The sequence below is a fragment of the Strix aluco genome, chromosome 1 (assembly GCF_031877795.1).
Source record: "Strix aluco isolate bStrAlu1 chromosome 1, bStrAlu1.hap1, whole genome shotgun sequence".
Lineage (NCBI taxonomy): Eukaryota > Metazoa > Chordata > Aves > Strigiformes > Strigidae > Strix > Strix aluco.
In genome coordinates, this window is record NC_133931.1 from 155,751,683 (window position 1) to 155,771,347 (window position 19,665).

Below are 19,665 nucleotides of genomic sequence, written 5' to 3' on the forward strand. Positions count from 1 at the left end.
CAGCACTATCCCTATAATCATTACCCTGAGCTTGCAGGCTTTTGCAGTCACTTTTTCAGTTCTGAAACATAAAACTGTGGAAAGATATTCAATGTGCATTTTAGGGGAAGGGTGACTAACTAAAAAGCCTAGATTTGCTGACAGGACTTGCTGGGAAAAAAGCAATCTATCTAGTTCCATCCCTCTCCCACCCTTCCTTCAACCTAAATCACACAGGGGAGAGGGTGGTCTGAGGGTGTAAAGCATACACCGTCATTTGTGTGTGAATGATGAGGCAGTTCAGCAGTTCCAACATTCATTTTGGTAGCTGTTATTGTCATGTCTTATGGACTGGAAGTGCTGTCAATATGTAGAGCTTAAAATAGTCACACAAACCATAAATAAATATATAAAATGCTACTGGACAACAAAAAACAACTGTGACATTCCTAGTGGGTCTCTATACTGATTTTTTTTAAGCCAATATTAAATTGGAGAGCTTCCTAATCAAATAAATTGTTCCTTTCTGTTGTATGATACACAGAGTTCAAAACTCTCCATTAAGCTGTGCTTTGTTAAACAAGGCACTGTGGCAAGCAAAAGTCATGATTAACAGTGAAACTTTGAAGTATCTGGAGAAACATTCCCTTGACCAAATTTCCAAAACTCTTCATCTTCATTTCACTCACTGACAGGGAGAAAACTGTGTCCCAGACTAGGGCAACCAGTCAAGAACTTAGAAGACCCATTTTTAAGATCTTTTCCTGCCATAGGAAAGGAACAGAAGTGACAGAAATCCCTACTTCTGAAGGCAGCAAGCTGTTAGATATAACTTTAAGAAACTTCACCCATTGTCACCTTCTTTTCTTAGTAATCTCCCCTGTAAATTGCATTTCTTTTCCTCCCAATGTTGTGGTATGAGAATAAACAGACTAAGAATTTCGCTGCACTCTAAAGCAGGACAGGGCACAAATACCTAAGAAAGCTTTTAAGAGAGATCAAAAATTCAAGGCTAGAAAAATCCAGGCAATTTCAAAGCAACATAATAAATGAGATTTGTGAAAAATCTTCTAAGACAGCGGGATAAAATGATGTTGTTCAACCAAAAGGATCAAAGATTTCCAGGAAGGCTTCACACCGAGGCTGTTACTTGCCAGTCCGACAGCAGCTCTCAGCAGTATGCTGTCATGGACTAAGACCTGTTTGTGTGTGGGAGCTGAGGAACAATCAACGGTGATATAATGCTTACTCATCCTTCTAGATCATGGGTTTTACTTTTTTTAGCATAGATACCTACATGGGGAAGATGGTTAACCTACTAACACTTCCCAAGTCATAGACTCTCTGGTTGGCTCCCAGTGACTCCTCTTCCAGTGCCATAAATTACCTGCCAATTCTCAGTAAACTTTCCAGCCCTTCAAAAGTCCATTTGCAGAAGCAGAGGATTTGCACCAGGAACAGCTAGCCCCATTCATTTATTCTGTAGGAATGCCTACAGATTTCCCTTCCACATCTGTATTCTTGAAGTGGCAATTAGGACCTAGCCCTTAGATATTACAAACAAGTATTATAGAGATTTTCAAGGCCACATTTCACATTTAGTTTGGTTTCCCCAAATCCTAATATCAGAAAACCTTATGCCTCCTTTCTCAGGAGTCCTCTACACTTTATTTCAAACTAGCAGGTTTGTGGATTTTTGTTTATTTGTTTCTTCTAATATTACTGCATCTGAAGGAAGTTTTTGGATAGCAACACATAAACACAAACTAAAATGAAAACGCTGGGCCCACAGCATAAAGAGATTTCTATCCTTTCTGCCACTTAAGACACCTTACTACAAACCACAACGCTTATCTGACTAGGAACACCAAGTGATATATAAGCTGCTGAAAACACTGTCAGGAACACAGCTTTGCAAATCTGATTAGATGTGACCTTCAGAGGTGATCTGCCACCACAGCACCCAGGAAGGTCTATAGGAATTACAAAACCACAGAACGTTTCATTCTGCAAAGCATGGACAGATTTGATTTCCACCACCCAAGCACCAATGTAGCACGTTCAATATTCACTACCCTCTCCTGTACTTAGAGCACAAGGAACATTTGAATCTCTTCCTGTACCACTGGGCAAGTTGCCCCCCTTCTGGGGATGAAAACATATGTTAAAAGCCGCTGAGATGCAGGCAGGTGCGCTAAAGAAAAACTCCACTTGTCTTATACAAATGAAATCAGAGCTTTATAGACTTTCATACAACAGTCTTGGTCATAGACAACAGCAGTCTGGATGATGACTGTCTAGGGGTGTTGAATTTGCAATACTTCATCTTCTCTGACAACTGAAGTTCTTCAGCTAAGCCAAAGACAGCCTACAAACAATCCTGAAATTGGCTACAGGAACTGATATGAATATTTCTCAGTTTTCCTATTGCTAAACGATTACACGTAGTCTGGGTGGTGAAAGGAGACTTCCTAGTCTAGACAGCACGGCTGTAGGCTCCATTTCCACCTCCAAGAAGATCTAAAATGCCTCATGTTTAATGCAGAACCAAAATATCCTGATCTTAAAAAACAAAAAAACAAACAAAAAGAAGAAAGCCACCACAACCACACATAAGAAACCTGGTATAAAAAAAGGAAGAAAGAGAAACTGGGTTGCTTAGAGGAAGACTATTCTGTCACAGTGAATAGATTCAAAGTTGGATAGGTTTTGATACACACACACAAAAAAGAAGAAAAAGAAAATTGTTTCTAACCTTGACATTGGGAACAGCAGAGTCCTATCTGACAACCAACCTCAAGTGATGTTTAGGTTTGGAGGCAGTGTCATATACGATCATGGTTAGTTTGTCTTTGTATAGCTATCACATAAAAAAACCCCTTTAAAATACACAAGTCCCCGCAGCTGTCTGCAACCTTTAAGTCTTGCCATTTCAAACATACATAGCAGCCATATAGCACGAGAGGGCACTGAAGAATTTCAAATCAATTATAATAAATCCAGACAGTAGACAGAAAAAGGTTTCACAGTATACATCATCAACTTCAAGATTCCTTACATAGCACTCTTAAGTACACAACTGCAAGGGCCACAGAAGTCACCTTGTGAGTGTAATTCCAGTACATTCAGACTATGTGAGCACTATCTGCCAAATCTATCACATATTCATCACCCACAGCTGGGATTAGGATTTCCCTGCTCCCTCCTTTGCCCACTTTGTTCAAATGCATATCACAATTTTGTATCAAAAAACCTTTGCAACCCGATGAGTGAATTTTCAGTCATGTCATCTTAATCTCAGTTCTCTCATTCACTCACTTGGTTTGGAGCAATCATGGCCAGGACAGAACAATTTCACATCACTGCAGCATTTTACCTGCAATATTCTTCTACCTTTAGCTACTTGTCCCAGCTTGTGCTTTGCACAGACTGCCAAACAAGCAATGCAAACTGGATTTATCTGCAATCCAAACAGTCTGAGACTTCCTTTTAATGCTTGGTCTCCATAGGACAGGAACTGAGGAATGTATATTGTACTACTGACACTGTTGAAACAGAATACGCCATGTATGTGTTTGGTCTTGCCTTTCTTGCATGCATGCATGCTCCCCTCCATCTTATTCACTAGTGCATTGTGGTTTTCTTCTTCTGGAATCAGCAGATTAAATCTCTACTCAGTCATATGAAGTGTCAACAGAATTATTTATTTTACTTTTCTGTATAATTTTAACAAAACCAAAGAACAACAGGAGGAACAAAGTAAAGGAAAAATTAATCTGTCTCAGGTATCTGAACTTACTCTGATGCTGTCATGGTTCACAGTTTAAATAATGATGTGTGATTTTTTTTTTAATATGTTAATTACATAAATAGGTACTTAGGAACTACTTAAACAGGAGATTATTTACCCCACTGACTGTAGAAGCCCATGTGTCAGCACATCTGCTGCATAGGAAGACTAAATCTGTTCACACAAAACTCACGCTCTCTCTTGCTAATGGGGAAGAGGTTAGTGTGAAACCTGAAGCAGGGGCTTTGGGTTTTATCCAACAGGCCCTTAAGACTGGCGCAATGGATGAAGTTAGCAAACATCTCTGGATTTCTAAAAAAACTGTATATACTTGCCTAGGTATTCTGGAAAAAGAAATGGGATTTTTATTCAGCCGAGTTTTCTATGTGCGTGTTTTAATTTCAAATGCTTCTGCTCTGTGTTATTTAAGAGTAACAACCAGACACCCAGCAGCCTTTAGGGGAACTGTGATCATGCACCTTTAAGACCACAACGACAGTGCTGGTTGATGAAGTTTAGAAAGAGTATACTGAAACCAGCTCACTTACAGAGTTCTCTTTGCCTTGGTTCACCTTCACAGCTGCTGCTGAAGGACCTCCAGACCGTTATTTCAATACCTGCTGATGAGGGCCTATCTGCCATTTATCACATTCATTTCACACTACTTTGGCATCACAGGTTCACAGGGAAGGGTGTCAGAAGGCTCTGGAGTTGCAGAAAGGGATTGTCAAGACTACAGTTAATGAGAAGAACAGAAAACACAAGTCTAGTTTCCAGGTCCAGCAAGTGCACAGCAAACTTTCTAGAGAAGAATAAACTCTGTCTGCTTCCACCTCACACTGGCATGAAAGTCAAATTAATGCTCACATAATCTGAATGAACAGTTAGGGCTGTTTACCACATAGTTATTTTGTTGCAATTTTGGAGCAATTTACCAAGTGGACACTTAGCTTTAGCTAGAAAGGGCAGTACCCTCCATACCCTCATAAAGCAATTTGAAGCACACAAAATGAGTTACTGATGCTCCTATTCTGTGTCAGTCTCTGGCAGCATGTGTCTGTTCCCATGGGCTTCAGCACCTTCCCAGGTTAAACTGGGCTTTGCAAACATCCCTTTCTCAAAGACATTAACAGCCACTTTTTCAATCCATGTACATGGAAATGTGCAGCCAAATATACATACCCCAAACATGTGTCGCATGCACAACAGAAGCATGCCCACACACGCCCATTCACAGCCAAATGTAGTATAAATAACATTGCTATATAAATAGGCTTGCTTAAATGAAGTCTCTTGCTTAAATAAGGCTGACATAAATACTCTTTCTTTTATGCTGCCTGTTGCATCTCATGTTTAAGTCTGGAAAGTGGCAACCATGTTGGGATGACTGGACAAACACCAGCAAAACATATTAACACCCCACTCTGAAAGAGAACAGATATGAAGGCCAGGTGAGCTCAGCATCCTGATGTAACATATCACTGGTGAAGATTTTGTGAAAAGGAGAAAAGGTAGCCAACTTTTTTTGTGTGTGTTTCTGTGATATCAAGATAGATAAATAGTAAGACAGGCAATAAGAATTTGAAAACAATCAGAGGAGATCCTCGAGCATTAAAGCAGCAGCCCACACAAAACTAAAGTTATAAAAATAAATCTTACATCCTCAGTTAAAAAAAAAAAAAAAAAAAAGGATAAAAGTATTAGAAAAGGAAAAGTAACTTTCCCCAATTTGTCTGCATCTTTGGAAGGCCACCAGATGACTGTCCATACCTCTCACTGTACTTATGTCTATATTCATCAGTATGGTTTTATGGACATTTTCTGTCTTATGCTTTTCAAAACATTTCAAGAAACTGTTAAGACTGTTTTCTCTGAAGATGGGTAGGAAGGACCGGCTGTCAGAAAGGACTCTCTGAACCTCCCTCCAGCAACCCTACTTCACATTCAGCCCACACACCAGGCCCAGCTTTATCAGTGTTCTGGCTCATTTTGTCAGGGCTGTTGCATCTGCTCAGAACTTCCTTCCCACTAATGAGTCTCTCTCTAATCGATCTTCAGAGTACATATTTCTTCAATCTCAATCATCCATGAGCTAAAGATGCTGTCAATACTGCAGCATGGCCATGCTTGCCATCTCAGAGGCAAATCTCACTTTGTACTTGCTCTCTTCATTGAACTCTCTGCTCTTTGCACATGGTAGGTGGAATGATTACTTCATCTTCCAAGTGAAAAGCCAAATTTATAAAGGTCAAGCAATGCAGAGGCAGTTGCAACAGTGGGTACAAACTCCAAGTTTTCTTCTCCCTTCATTCCCCAGCCTCTGAAGCACAAACATACGTATACTGCTAAGCCAGTAGTATTTTTCTACCTGTTACATTCCCACTTTATTCAGGGTTGAACCATTTTCATTCCATTAATGCTTTCCTTTAAAAACATTTCAGAATTGGATTAAAAAAAAAAAGATAGACGTTTAAAAAGATTTCAGTCTTCCTTAATCATGCAGGGATATATTTTCAAAGCAGTATGCCAGGAGTATTCCACGTGACTCCCATTCATGTTAAAATTAGAGTCACCAGAATAAACCCCATATGCTGCTTTGAAAAGGTACTGCAACGTGTCCAAGGAAAATTTCCGCAGCTTAATGGTGCTTGCACAATTTTTCTGCTTGCTATTCTTCCTTTGATTCCTGAATATATTTTTAACATCCTTTTTTTTTTTTTTTTTTTTTTTTTTTTTAAATAACACTTTGTACTATTCAGAAAAATAGAAAGAAGTGATTTGCTGGTTATCTTGGTTCCTCTGCAGCCCTTTTATTTTAAAATTATCAGTTCAACCAGAATAGCTTTGCTTTGTAGTATGCAAAGCTTCCAATATCACTCTTTTTTTACACGGTCACTGTAGACAACCTTTCTATTGGAGCTGCAGCCTGCAGTGAGGTCTGGCTGCCTTCCACACCTGAGCTGTTGTCCTATCTAGTGGTGCTCAATATTTCTATGTTAGCCTGAAACTAATTTTCACATTCGGACAGCGTGGAACTTTTTCCGGAAAGGCTGAGGTATAGTCTCACCTTGGCAATAGCAGCACTGCTGCTTGTACTGAAGCCAGGCAACATGAATGTACATGTTTCTACATTCAAGGTCCCAATCTCACATGTGGATCTTCTGCCCAACATAGAGCATCTGTAACATCTGTGGCAGCTGCAGAAGCCCACCCACCCAAAGCCAGCTGCAGTGCTGGGCTTGCCGTGAGCACAGCTTGTCCTAGTTTACCTTGGTAATCACAGTGAGCGTGGCATATGCTGTGCTCATGTACATGCATACTGATAAATACTGGTTGATGATTAAATTTCTCATTTTTTAACTATAGTCTTCCTGGTCATTTGAAGAGAGAGTGAGAAAAAATTTTAATTTCTGACAGCTCTGGTTCTCTTGTCATTGCTCTCTAATTTTTACTAATGCTGTGCATGAGAGATTGTGCACAGAAAGAGAGTCTGAATGTTGTCTCTTCTTTTTTTCCTCATCCTTCTCATTACTGTCCCAAATTGCAACACATTTTCATTTCAGCCATTTACATCAAAAGTGCAGTGAGCACTGCATCTAACCACTTAATTACTTTAACCTTTAAAGGTTGTAAACAAAGGGGAAATATTTTGCTTAAATGTGGAAGGTGCTTCCACCATGGGAAAAAAAAATATGCCTTCTTGCTAACAGAACTGTGTATGAGGACAAGAGAAAAGAAACCAAGATAGAGTTGTCCTGTCATTAAAGCACTGACAAGTGAGGTGTGGGCTAAATTCCCATCTCTATCAGTAATTTTCCAGGCAACATGCAGCAAGACATCATTTATGTATTCTTGTCATCCAATTAAAAATCACCTCTCCTTTCTCCTTTTTAACCCTTTGTATGTTCTGTCAATTTAAAGGGTAGTCTCCTTTGGTTAGAAACCCAAGCTTAAAAGAAATACCTGAAACTTCCCAGAACGGTGGAGTGACAGCTTGCACATGGAGCTAGAACCTGTAAGCAATGGAGCTTTAGCTAAAGCACAGGTTTGTGTACAAGACAAACACTTAAAAAAACCAAAACATCAAAAAAACAACCACAAAACAACAAACACCCCCAAACCCAATCCACGATTAGCCAGACATCACTCTGCAATTGATACACACATTGCCTGCTTTAAGTATTAGGGCTCAAATACGCTAACGAGTTACTGTGGTTAGACAGGTTACATGTCAGCTGAGCTGTAGTAGTAGCCAGTGGTGAATATCTAGTAAAACATACTTACCTAAATGTTAGCAAGAAAGATTTGAGGAAATGCTTTTGACCTCAGATTTCTGAAGGAGCTTGAATGCCCCTGAGTAATAACAGTTCAGCTGTCAGAGCTAAGACAACTTAAAACAGCTTAAAAGGGGTCACTGCAGTTAATGGGGAAAGCCTGACTTCTTAAAAGTGGCTACTGCATCCACTACAAGGATCTTTTGCACTTTCTTTAACATTAGAAAAAATTTATGAGATTGGTTGATGCTGCATCTGCGTTTGCTTCAGTGATGATTAATGATATGAATTACTATTTCTCCTTGTTTCATACTGGATAAGAAAGTAGTTTTTACAGATAAAACTACAGAATAATTTCAGGTTGCTAGAAAGCTCTAGGCATCATCAAGTCCTGCAGACACAGCAGAGCTAGCCTCAAGCTTAAGTCAAGTTGCTCAGGACCCTGTCTGGGTGAGTTTGGAGATTCTTGAAGGATGAAGATTCCATAATCTCTCTGTGCAACCTGTTCCAGTATCAGTAGTTGTGAACATTTTATCCTTATGTCCTACCAACTTCCTTCACTGCAACTTGCCTTTTCTTTCACTGTGTACTTCTGAGTAGGGCATGCATCTTCTCTACAGCTTCTTGTTCAGACAGTGAAAGAAGATACAACTGGATACATCCTCCTCCCCCCAGCCTTTTCCAGGATGAACAGATCTAGTTCCTTTGCATTCTCCTTGAGCACCACATGCTCCATCCCCCTTAATCATCTTGGTGGCCCTTTGCTGGACTAGCGCCATTTCATTAATCTCTCCCCATTACTGGGGCACAAAACTGTACACAGCCTTCCAGCTGCTGCTTCACAAGTGCCAAGTTAGGGGGAATAATCCCTCCCTTTGACCTGCTAGCTATGCTTTAGCTAATGCAACCCAGAACGCAGTTAGTCCACATCACACAAGGGTGTACTGCTGATTCATGGTACTTACTAACACAGCGACCATCCTACAAGCAAAAACCTACAATTATATTTGTAAAACATGAAATTAGTCTGAGTCCTCATTTTGCATTGGCAATCACCCATTCTCAGCTTGCTGTGGTGCAGAAATTAATATCAAAGCCTTGGCCATCATAAAAATCAATACTAGATACTGAAGTGTTACTCTAGTACTAAAATCAAGAAGCGTAGAGAAGGAAATTAGAATCATCAAATTCTTTCAAATGATAATAACTAAAGCAAATTGAGCAGCTATGAAACATCCTGTTCTCTGGAGCTTAAAAGCAACAAAGCAATAAAAAACCCCTAACCCATGCAAAGCTAAATAAGTTTTATGGAGATATTTTCTTTATTTTTCTCCCCAAGTAGAACCACCAGTTTACAGATTTTGCTTTAGCTGGTACCTTAAAGATTTTAGACAACGAAGGGCCATTTAGGCCATGTATATAACTGAAGCCATTTGCAAGCTGCATACATACCATGCCTTCTACCTGAGATTTATCTCCCAGATTGGTGGAGATAGTTCTTTTCCCTAAGTAAATTAAACCTTGCAGCCTGATGTATGCAGAATCAGGCTAGATTATTGGCTAGATGCCATCGTTATTAAAATGTATTTACACCGTTACTCATGAGGGAAGACTTTTTTGTCCATATAGCTACATTTTAGGAACGTGCATGTAATTTTGACTTTACAATTTTAACAGTGTCCTTCAGATTTCTACCATTGCTGAAAACACATAGCTGCCAGTAACCCCCATCCTGGCTTCACAAACTGGCTTCCAATATTCTATGACCTCAAAGGGTCTTTTCTGATCTCTTGACAGGAGATGTGGCTGTGCAAAGTAGTCAGCAGGTATCCCATCTACAGAAAGTGAGAAAAGTCATTAACACCCTCCTTAAGAAAGGTGGAAGTGCCGTATGAGCCATGCTGTTGCTCCAAGGAAAGGGGACAGGCAGAAGGAAAGATTGGGGGAATAAATCCTGTTGGAGTTCAGAGTAGTGAACAGGGAGAGAGGCTAAAGGAAGATTCACTTAAAACACAGAGAGAGAGAAATCCAGTAAGATTTTCACATCCAGTCACTAGTTTATATATGTGCGTTTAAAAAAAACCACATACATGCCTTAAAATGCAGAATAAGTACCAGTTATATGACAATCAGATCAATTCAGATTTAAAAAAAAAAATTTACCGGGAAGAAAACAGCCCTTTAACAACTTCCAAATCCTTAGCTTACATAGAAAAGAGTTCTTGGAAGGAATCTGAAATTCTTGACAGCTATGAGATTACATCCTTCATCTCACACATCTGATTTTACAAAAATAAGGATGTTCCATTTTCCTACTTGGTGACTTTTGAGATACTATTTTCACTCTGAAGGGCTGATCAATTGCTTCTGAAGAGGCTGACAGTGTAACAATGATACAGTGAGATCTGTAGTTTCCTTTGGACTCTTGGTTAAGTACAACAAAAAGTTCTAGGCAGCCTTTACTATTCAAGCAAAATGGATACAACTGCAATTTTTAAGTTCTTGCTGCTGAGATTCTCATATCAGCAACATAACAAAGATCAGCCAGTTTCCCTGAGACAGAAAACTGATGCTTGAAATCTGAAGATACATCTCCAGAGAGAAAAAATACCATAAAATTCAAAGCATGTGTGGAAGCTATTTCCCCAGATGCTTCCACTCTTGTAGAAGTAGACTTGACATTTTTGACGCAAGGATGGTTCTCAAGGATTTCAGTTTCATGGTCATGGCATGAATATCTTCAACTGACACGGCAAGATCTTTCATCAGCTGCACTAATGTCTTTTTCAAGGATTCTGACACAGAATTTGGTATTTTTTTCTTCACCTGTCTCTGGTGTTTGGGTTAATATACTTAGGTGGTATCAAATCTCTCTCCATTCCTGCACTCAGATTCTAAGGTTATATTCCTCAGCTTTCATATATATTACTAGGGACCTTACTTCTCTGCTTGCCATGACCAACACATAAAGGTAACTTGAGGAACTGGGAGTGAGCCTATCAAGAAATTATATTTTGGTCATCAATAAATCCACAACATTTTTTGTATGGCTATTCAAATCAACAGTGGTGAAAGGGGGAAGAAAAAAGGGCCTTACCACTTTCAGAGGCATACACAACACTTTCCATCTTCCAGTAAGCATTTTTGCTCTCCATGGAAAAGTGGCAGAACCCAAGTTCATGTCTCAGCTTCACTACCATTTCCAGGTAACAACTGCCCCTTCTGTGGTCTCAAGCCCAAATATTCTGTGGGGCAAAACCTAACGCTTCCTTCAGAAAATACCTGCTAAATCCCTCACCTCCCATCCCCCTCCATTTTCCCAGTCATCCAGTCTCTGGGAACTTGAGGACAGTTCATATTAGCAACCAAGGCCCAGTTTAACCTGTGATCACTTAGGAAAGCTCTGCGCAGTCCATGTAGGAGTAACCCTGCTATAGCTGCCCTACTCTCGGTGCCCAAGGTAACCGACGGAACGCCAGCACAGGCAGGTACCTCTGTTGGCCCTGTGTGCACGGTGCAGACGCGGCTTGAAATAGCTGGTGCGCGTAAAGGAGAGGGGAGCCCATCCGCACCTGCACACTATCTCTTTCTCTCACTCCGGCTTGCAGCAGCGCTTCCCTCCCACACGCCTCTATCACAGCCAGCCTCAATTTACACTGGTACATCGGGTAGCAGGATCATTTTGTCAGATGCCGGCCAGTTACCTCATGTGCTAAAAATAGAGACACGCAGCAGCAGCAGCGACTGACTGGCAAACGCCTTTTTAATGGTGACTGATGTATTCAATCAAGACAATATGCAAGATGTAAATTGCTAACAATGAAGGACATCTGTATAAGGACAGATGAGGTGAAAACAACAAAACACCCTGGCTTTGCTTATGCGACATGTATGAAAGATTTCTGCCGCTCTTTTCAACCACAGTGCTATTTAGATTACAGTTACTTAAAGCGAACCAACAACAATATGAGATCTTCTGCTACTCTAAGAGAGGCTATAAAAATCTCATTGTCAGCCGCATCATTCATCACGATAACCTCATTTCAACTGAAATAAAATCTCTGAGACATCACCTCCCCCCCGCCCCCCCCCCCCCTTCCTTCCCTTTTTTATTTGCCTATAATAAGGTCTATAGTCTGGGGAGCTCTCAGGCTGAATTCCATGCATTGTGATTCACAAAATGAAAATCTGGTATTATATGCCCACTGACATTCACATCAGCAGCAATTCATGCATCAAAAAGCCATATGCCATGCACCTCTGATTTAACTGTACTACAAAAACATATCCTAGAAAGAAGAAATAAAAATACAGAGACAAGAGTGGTTCCTGGGATCTGATTATTATCCACACTTTAAGACAGGAATGACAGGGGCAATATCACAAAATATGCTGTTTTGGTGACAGTTCCAGTCAGGTTATATCATTTCCCTTAGTGACTAACATACTCTACATGCAAGTGAGGAATTCTTTCTCAGTGCAAAAGGTTTCTACAGAGTACAAAAAAAGCATTTAGCACAGATAACCTACACTCAGGGTTTCTCCTCTGGTTATCAGGCTTTCCACTCAATCATCATTTTGAAGGCTGAGATATTTATTGGTTTGATCAGCACCCACAGAGATGAAAATGAAGAGTGCTTTGAATATATGAAGTACCAACAGTTTTAAAAATTGCCATCTCCAGGGTGTTAAGCAGACCCGTACATGTTCTACAGTAACACACAGACTTCATTAGAAAGCTGGGGGATAAAATCCACTTTGCCAATGATGGCTACATTTTTCACAAATAAGAGATTTCACTGTTGAAACCAACAGCGACTTCCGTCACTGGGGAAAGGATAAGACTAACAAGTTTCTGACCAAGAAATGGATTATACTAAAATACTCTTTTCCTTTTTTTTTTTTTTTAGTAACAAATGTTTTCTTGAGACACCCCTTCCTTTCCTTGCTTTTTGCTTGAAGAATCCATCTCTTTCTTAGTGTACCCATCCTGGCATATAAATGGGCAGAATTTCACCTTTAAAATGCCTTTTCTTTTAAGCCTATGCCCCCCATGAAATCATCACATATGTGGTCACTGGAGAAGGATAGTTCAGCTAGGATAATAACTAGATGTGACCCTGCTACTAAAGACTTTTGAAGCCTTCTGGCAAAGACAGAAAAGAGTAAAGATATTATTTTTAATGCAAAAAAATCTTTGAACTAGAAAAATAGTTCATAAGCTACAAAGTGCAGAGAAAGGGCAAGTGTTGCTCCTTACTGCTTCATTATCCAGTCTGAGTACTTATATTTCACAAATTAATTTTTTAAAAATGTATTTGCATTCTTGACAGTGCTAGTTAAGACTGAAAAGTTTTCAAAAGGAAGCAACCAACTAGATTTAAAAATGCAATACTCTTGTTCAGTTCCTTGGAGCTTGACGGTCCCAATCTTTGGGGTATGAATATTTAAATTTAGATCTGATTTTTACACACTGATGCCTCGGTAAGTACAAGACTGCACCTTCAGAGTCTTAAACACCCCATCTCAGGTTCCTGCAGCCAGAAGCAGGAGACCAGTAATAAACTGGCTTTGACAAATGCCGTGGGACATGTTTGGAGATCTGACAGGTGTAGATAAATGCGCAGAGACAGAGAAGACTAAACAGAGCCATTCCTAAATGAGCAGCTGATGAAGGAATAAACTTGCAATATCCAGGCCACAAAAAGCATAGAGGGAACAGAGACCAAATGCTAGGGAAAGGTCTTAAACAGGCTCTCCCTACATCACATTAAACTGCAATGCTTAAAACAGACCCTTCTTAAAGAAGTGGTTGCTAATGGAGTAGACCCGACAACCTTCCTGCACCCAAATTATGCTCTTCTAGGAGATTCCCATTGTATTTAGAGGGTGGTTTCTTTCTTCAATTAAAAAGTCACATTTTCTGAATAAGGTATGCAGCAGACTTGCAAAATGTTGATTGCTATACATTTTTAATATAAATTCATGCATTACACAATTAATGATACAATATATTTATAGCAATTATCTGTTTTCAATAAAAGTTAATAAAGTGCTAATGGCCTCAGGTGTGAAAATGTGGAATTTAATTTGTGCTAATCTGCCTAAGCCTGGGGAATACTGAATTCACTCTATGTGAGAATAATTTATTTGCTGTATCCCTGACTGATACAAACAAAGCATTGCCAAGGGAAGGTGTCATAAAACTAACAGAGAGGTGCAATTGTTCCATTAGCCTGGCGTTTCAAACAGGTAAAATGCAAACAGAACAGCCTTCCAAAGCTTGTCTTAAAAGAAATTAAATCCGTCTGCTTCAGACTGGTGACAAAACACCCATAAGAAAACAATAAATGCTTTGGAGAGCATCTGTGAAGGGCTATTTATCATCCCTTTCCCTCCTTATCATTGAAAGGAAAAGCAGGTGACGGACAGATTTACAGATTGACCAAAGGATTTTACTTTCAAGTTTACTTGAATGAACTTTTTTCCTGTTTGAGGTAATGGTTCTTTCAGCACCCAGAGCTATCATTTACCATCCTTCTCCAAGCACCCCTGTGAGGGGGTGGGCAAGAGGGGCAGGGACACCACCTTTGGGGCTGGAGCTGCTGCTGCAGCCTGGAGCTGTGACGGGGTGACGGAGGAGGCTGGAGCAAGCGGCCAGACATCCTGGTTCTGCCTTTGGCCCTGCCGCTGCTTCACTGCCCAGGCACTTGAGCTCTGGGTGCCTTTGCCTCCCTCCTACAAAATGTTTATGACAGCCAACTTTGCAATAGCAGAAAAGTGCAGAATATTGTTAGTGCCACTAGAGGGGATCACTTGAGCATGCTAGGAGACCTGCTTCTCCTTCAGGTGTGCGGCAAAGCCCTGCCACTCACTCCCAGGTCAGGCATGGAGCTGCCATGGCAAGGACTAGCACTATAACAACAAGGTTGCAGCCAGGGTGGCATTTCAGGCAGGATCTGTGCACAGTCTTCTCTGGGGGTCTCCCCGATTTGCAGAGGACCCAGCAAAGCTGGTGACTGCTCCCTGCCACATTGCTGCTCTGACCCTTTCCAAACGACCCCCTATACCTTTGCTCCCTTATGGGTAACTCTTATTATCAGATAGTGGTGTTGGCCCACAACATGTTTCCACACAAAACACCACTCACACAAATACACTCCTTAAAAGCCTGCCCTTGAACATTTAGTCATATTTTGAACCTAGCTTTACACAATTACTCATCCTACAGCTGCCGAAAGCGTGACAACACTAGAGAAGCTGAGAACCCTGTGGCATGGCATTTCCAAACCGTGAGAGAGCAAGGAAATGGTATTTTTCATTTTTATGTTATGCTTGGTTACCTTTTCTGTTATCTTGTCACAGAGCAAGGAAAAATGTTGACAGGGTCTGACCATGAGCAATAAACATCTTTTGTGGTTATCAAATGCCTCAGTGTTTGCTTTGGTATTTAATTACAGGACTCACGTAGGGCATTTATTGTTTGCATCTGCTGCCACTGTGAACAACGTCTAGTCTACTGATTACCACACAAGACAATTTGTTATGTGTATACCTGTCAGTGACATATATTACCATCTGGCTGAGCAGACCCCACTCCTGCACAGGGAACCCGTGCTGTGGCTTGGTGCGTCATGGAAATAGCCAAGTATCCCAAGTGCGGTTGCTCAGGGTACCCAGGTCTGCCACTGTGAAATGAATGCTAGCTTTGCCAAAATGCTGAAACCACAGGTTTTTGGGGTTTCTGAGAATGTTTTTCTTATTACAAAATAAATTTTCATAGAACCTTTAAAAGCTGGTGTTTTATACTATGATCTCAAACACATGGCCAGCAGGCAAAATAAATTAAATTAACTAGATCTCTCAGTAATGAGAAAAATGCATTGGTAGCATCATTAGCCAACTTCGTCCCACTTTCCTGTTCCTTAAACCTGCAGTTTCAGTGAATGCAGGAGATTTTGATTTCAAGTGCCACACACCACAGGACTTCCAAGTTTTTCAGTTTTGTCATCCCCTACTTAGCCTTGATGAAATGATAATCTGTGTCTTGTTATAAGTAGTCATTTTTGGCCATCTAAAAACCTAAAACTACACTAATACGCTAATAAAAGCAGCTATCATTGTGCCCATTCTCTACAAAGCAGCTTCAAAACCTTGGTAGGCAAATCAAATAATTTCATTTTTTTCCTTCCACACTGGGACTGGAAGCAGTAATTTTTATTCTTAATGTTGTTTTTTTTTAAGATGGCACTACACTAGGCACAGAATTAGCAAATTGTTCATATCGTTCTGCAGGTCTAATAAGCCGAGCTATGGCTGGCCCTGCAATTAAAATAATCCATTTGCTCACCCTTCCTCCTATTAGCATGTGAACTTCAAACCTACAGAAAGCAGCAGACTGAAATCTCTGGAGACCAGAAGTAAGAGGATAATCTTGTCCCCTACATAACATCCTACCTGTGGTCTCTTTGTCTCACAACAAACAATATGTGTATTTTACAAGAAGATCACTAAGAAGATAGCCATCTCAATGTAAATCCTCATTAGGGCAACACAGGTGCATTTACTTAAGTGCAACTAGCAGGGATCAACTAAAAATTTTCCATTGGGAGTATGCTTTTATTTGGCTCCATGGAAGGAATTTTACAGTGGGGCAGTTACCTTGAATTCCACCTACCGTCATGTTAACCCCACCCCACCCCCCCCCCAAACTAATTTAAGTACATCTTGGTTTGTGTGGCAGCAGAGCCTGATTACCCTGAACAGAGTGTAGGTGGTCCCTACATGAGGAAAAACTGACTGATGGGCACCTATTTAAATGGGCAGGCTTGTGATGAAGGTTTCTAGATGCTGGAGTGCGAGATAACTCAGTTCAGCCTTCTTACAGTCAGCACTGACTCCAAAAAATCAATACACAATGCTTTCTTCTGCTGCAATAAAACATGTAGAATTATGTAAAGCTTGGAGACAAGATTATATTTTCGAAGTCATAAACCATGCTGCCTGCTCACAAATGACTGTGGAGGACAGAGCTTGTGAAGTGTCCTTTGATCATCTATAGGCTCAAAGAAAAACAAAAAGGTTTCAAATGGAATTGTTGCCACTTGCATGTCTGTCTACCCAACTGCATCTCAATTTCTCTAGGAAACTCACTAGACATGAATTATGTATGTCTTAAAATGTTATAAAGGCATAATATAAGCTTAGCTGCCTGACTGAATTATTCTATTCAGACATCTACCAGTATATTGAGAGACTGTAAAAAAGGTTTTAGGTCTGACAGTATCAAACTATCACCATAGAGATGCAAGGAGTTTTTCTAATGCAAGAGTTGACAAAAGGTGTCTGTCTTAATGAATGAGAATGAGAGAGACAAAGCATGAGATCATAAATGTTTCACTAAAACACCATAGAATTCTTCCAACTATGAGCAAAGTGCTTTTTTAATTATTTTTTTTAAGCTTTAAAAATGAACGAGCCTATATGAACTCTCCACAACATGAATTGAGGAAACACGATGTCACAGTATGCCATTTTATTATCAAAAGAAAGTCTTAATCTGATGCTTAAAAAACCCTTGAGAACTGGCACTGAAACCTGAGGGGAAGTATTCAATCACCTCACTTTCAGCGTCTGTCATTCTCCAGTGCAAGAGAGGAGGAAACAAATCTCTATATGTGCACACAGACCTCCTACAGCCCCTCAATGTACAAGCTATTGTGATTAATCAAAAGTTTAAAATTAAACAAAAAGCTCCTTTTCTTCAATTCTGATTAAAGATCAAAGCAAGTGGATTAGCTTTTTAGCAGAATCTCCAGGTCTCAAGACTTGGCATCCAATATACTGAGAGCGTCCAATTTTGTTTTGGAGATTTTTGGGGAGGAAGGGAAGAAGGAAGAAAATGAAGGATCCCATCAGCCAGGTGGGTAGTAAACCATAGCAAAGTGGTGTTTTATACATTACCATGACAATCAAGTTATTGAAACTGAAAAATAGTAACACAAAGAGAGGATAAAAGAGATTTTTTCCACAGTAACTAAGCTACTGCATCTTGTGAGATCTGCTTTCTTCCCATTCACTCCTGTAAGCAGAGGCTGAATGCTCCCTGGGTCCATACGGCCTTTGCCTGCCAAGGTTTCAAAAGTAACTGCATAGAAACAGGTACCCTTAGCACACAGGAAAGATGCAGAAAGAACACTAACATGCCATGATCACCAAAGCCTCTTGCCAGGTAGGGATTAAAAATGGTGGTGTTTAGTTTGGTAAAGCCATCAGCACTGGCAGCTGTCACCCACCAACCAGATGGGTAAACCTTGGGTACCACTGTGTAACGTATCATCCCCCACAAATCCAGAAGTGCTTCATAAGCCCACACAACACAGTTTGCTTCACTCACAGATCCCTTTAGACATTTATCAGCTGAGTAATGCACATCACCACCACATGTCATTTGAAGTGGATAAGAGCACAAAAATCTCCTTATGACTAAAAGAAAGGATTAAGATAAGCAGAACATAATTACTGAACCGTTAGAAATGAGTTTCGCAAGAGTTTACTATTCCCTCCCCTTCACAAAAGCAGTTAGAAAATCAAGCATGATTTCCGCAGGCAGAGATCCTGGGTCTGTCTCTCATGCACTGTAGTGCCACCACCAGACACAAATCCCGGTAGCCTGATGGCAAATGTTTCAGGTTTGCCCCACGGAGTTAAGAATCACCTGCGTCTTCAATGACACGTGCAGTAGGATCTACTGCCCATGTTGCTGAACCTGAAAGAGCTGCTGGGTGAAGTCACAGGATTTTCAGCAACAGAAAACACAAATAGCAAACTAGTCAGATCAGAGAAGAAACTACCTGATTTTCCATGAAGCTCCACTGCAATACCTAATACTGAAAAGTAAATTTCTTTGTTTTCTTTTTACGGTGATCTGGGCTGTTGCCAGAAACAGGATCATTCTTTTCCTGAATCCCCTAGGATTACTAATAATATTCCAATTCAAGTTGTGGGGAATTATGTACACAAGTTTTTCTTCTACTGAGACAGAAGGTCTGTAAGTAATAGGCAGTTGTTAATACATTTGTTTAAAACAAGCACATATCACGAAGCAGTCTCAAAAAAGTTGTTGCTTTCTTAAGCCCTTGATTTTAGGTTTCTACGTTGTTCATGAATTATCTTGCTATTGCTCGTTCTGCAGTCCTGGACCATTAGACAAGAGAAGCGTGTCAAATTCCATGCAAGAACAAACCTCTAGGTCATCTAGCTACAACAGCACACAGTTTGGACTTCCCTTCTCTCTTCTGCCTGGGCTCTGATACTGCTGCCAACTATTTTACCTAAAAGAACTCAACAAATGTTATCCAGCACTGTGTCCTAAGGATTTACCTTCGTTCTGCAGTGGAAAATGGACATTTAGACCACTTCAATGATAGACAGTTCCAATTAGAAATTAGGCATGATCATTCTTATTAGCTCTCACATAACATTTGAGCCTGGTGACACCAGAGCACTTGTATGGCACATGCTGACAACAGTGCAACATTTTTCATTCTCAACCAACAGCTCTATAACCAACATCTAGTCTCAGGGAGAGGCTCAAGATCCAGTCAAAGGATCGTAACAAAG

The 19,665-nt window shown here is 40.3% G+C and overlaps 1 protein-coding gene across 2 annotated transcripts in view; it reads right to left on the bottom strand.

The window, feature by feature from the left end:
• Nucleotides 1–19,665, bottom strand: part of ELMO1 (engulfment and cell motility 1) — a 308,650-nt gene that overhangs the window by 85,462 nt on the left and 203,523 nt on the right. The gene's annotated exons all lie outside the window — the stretch shown is intronic.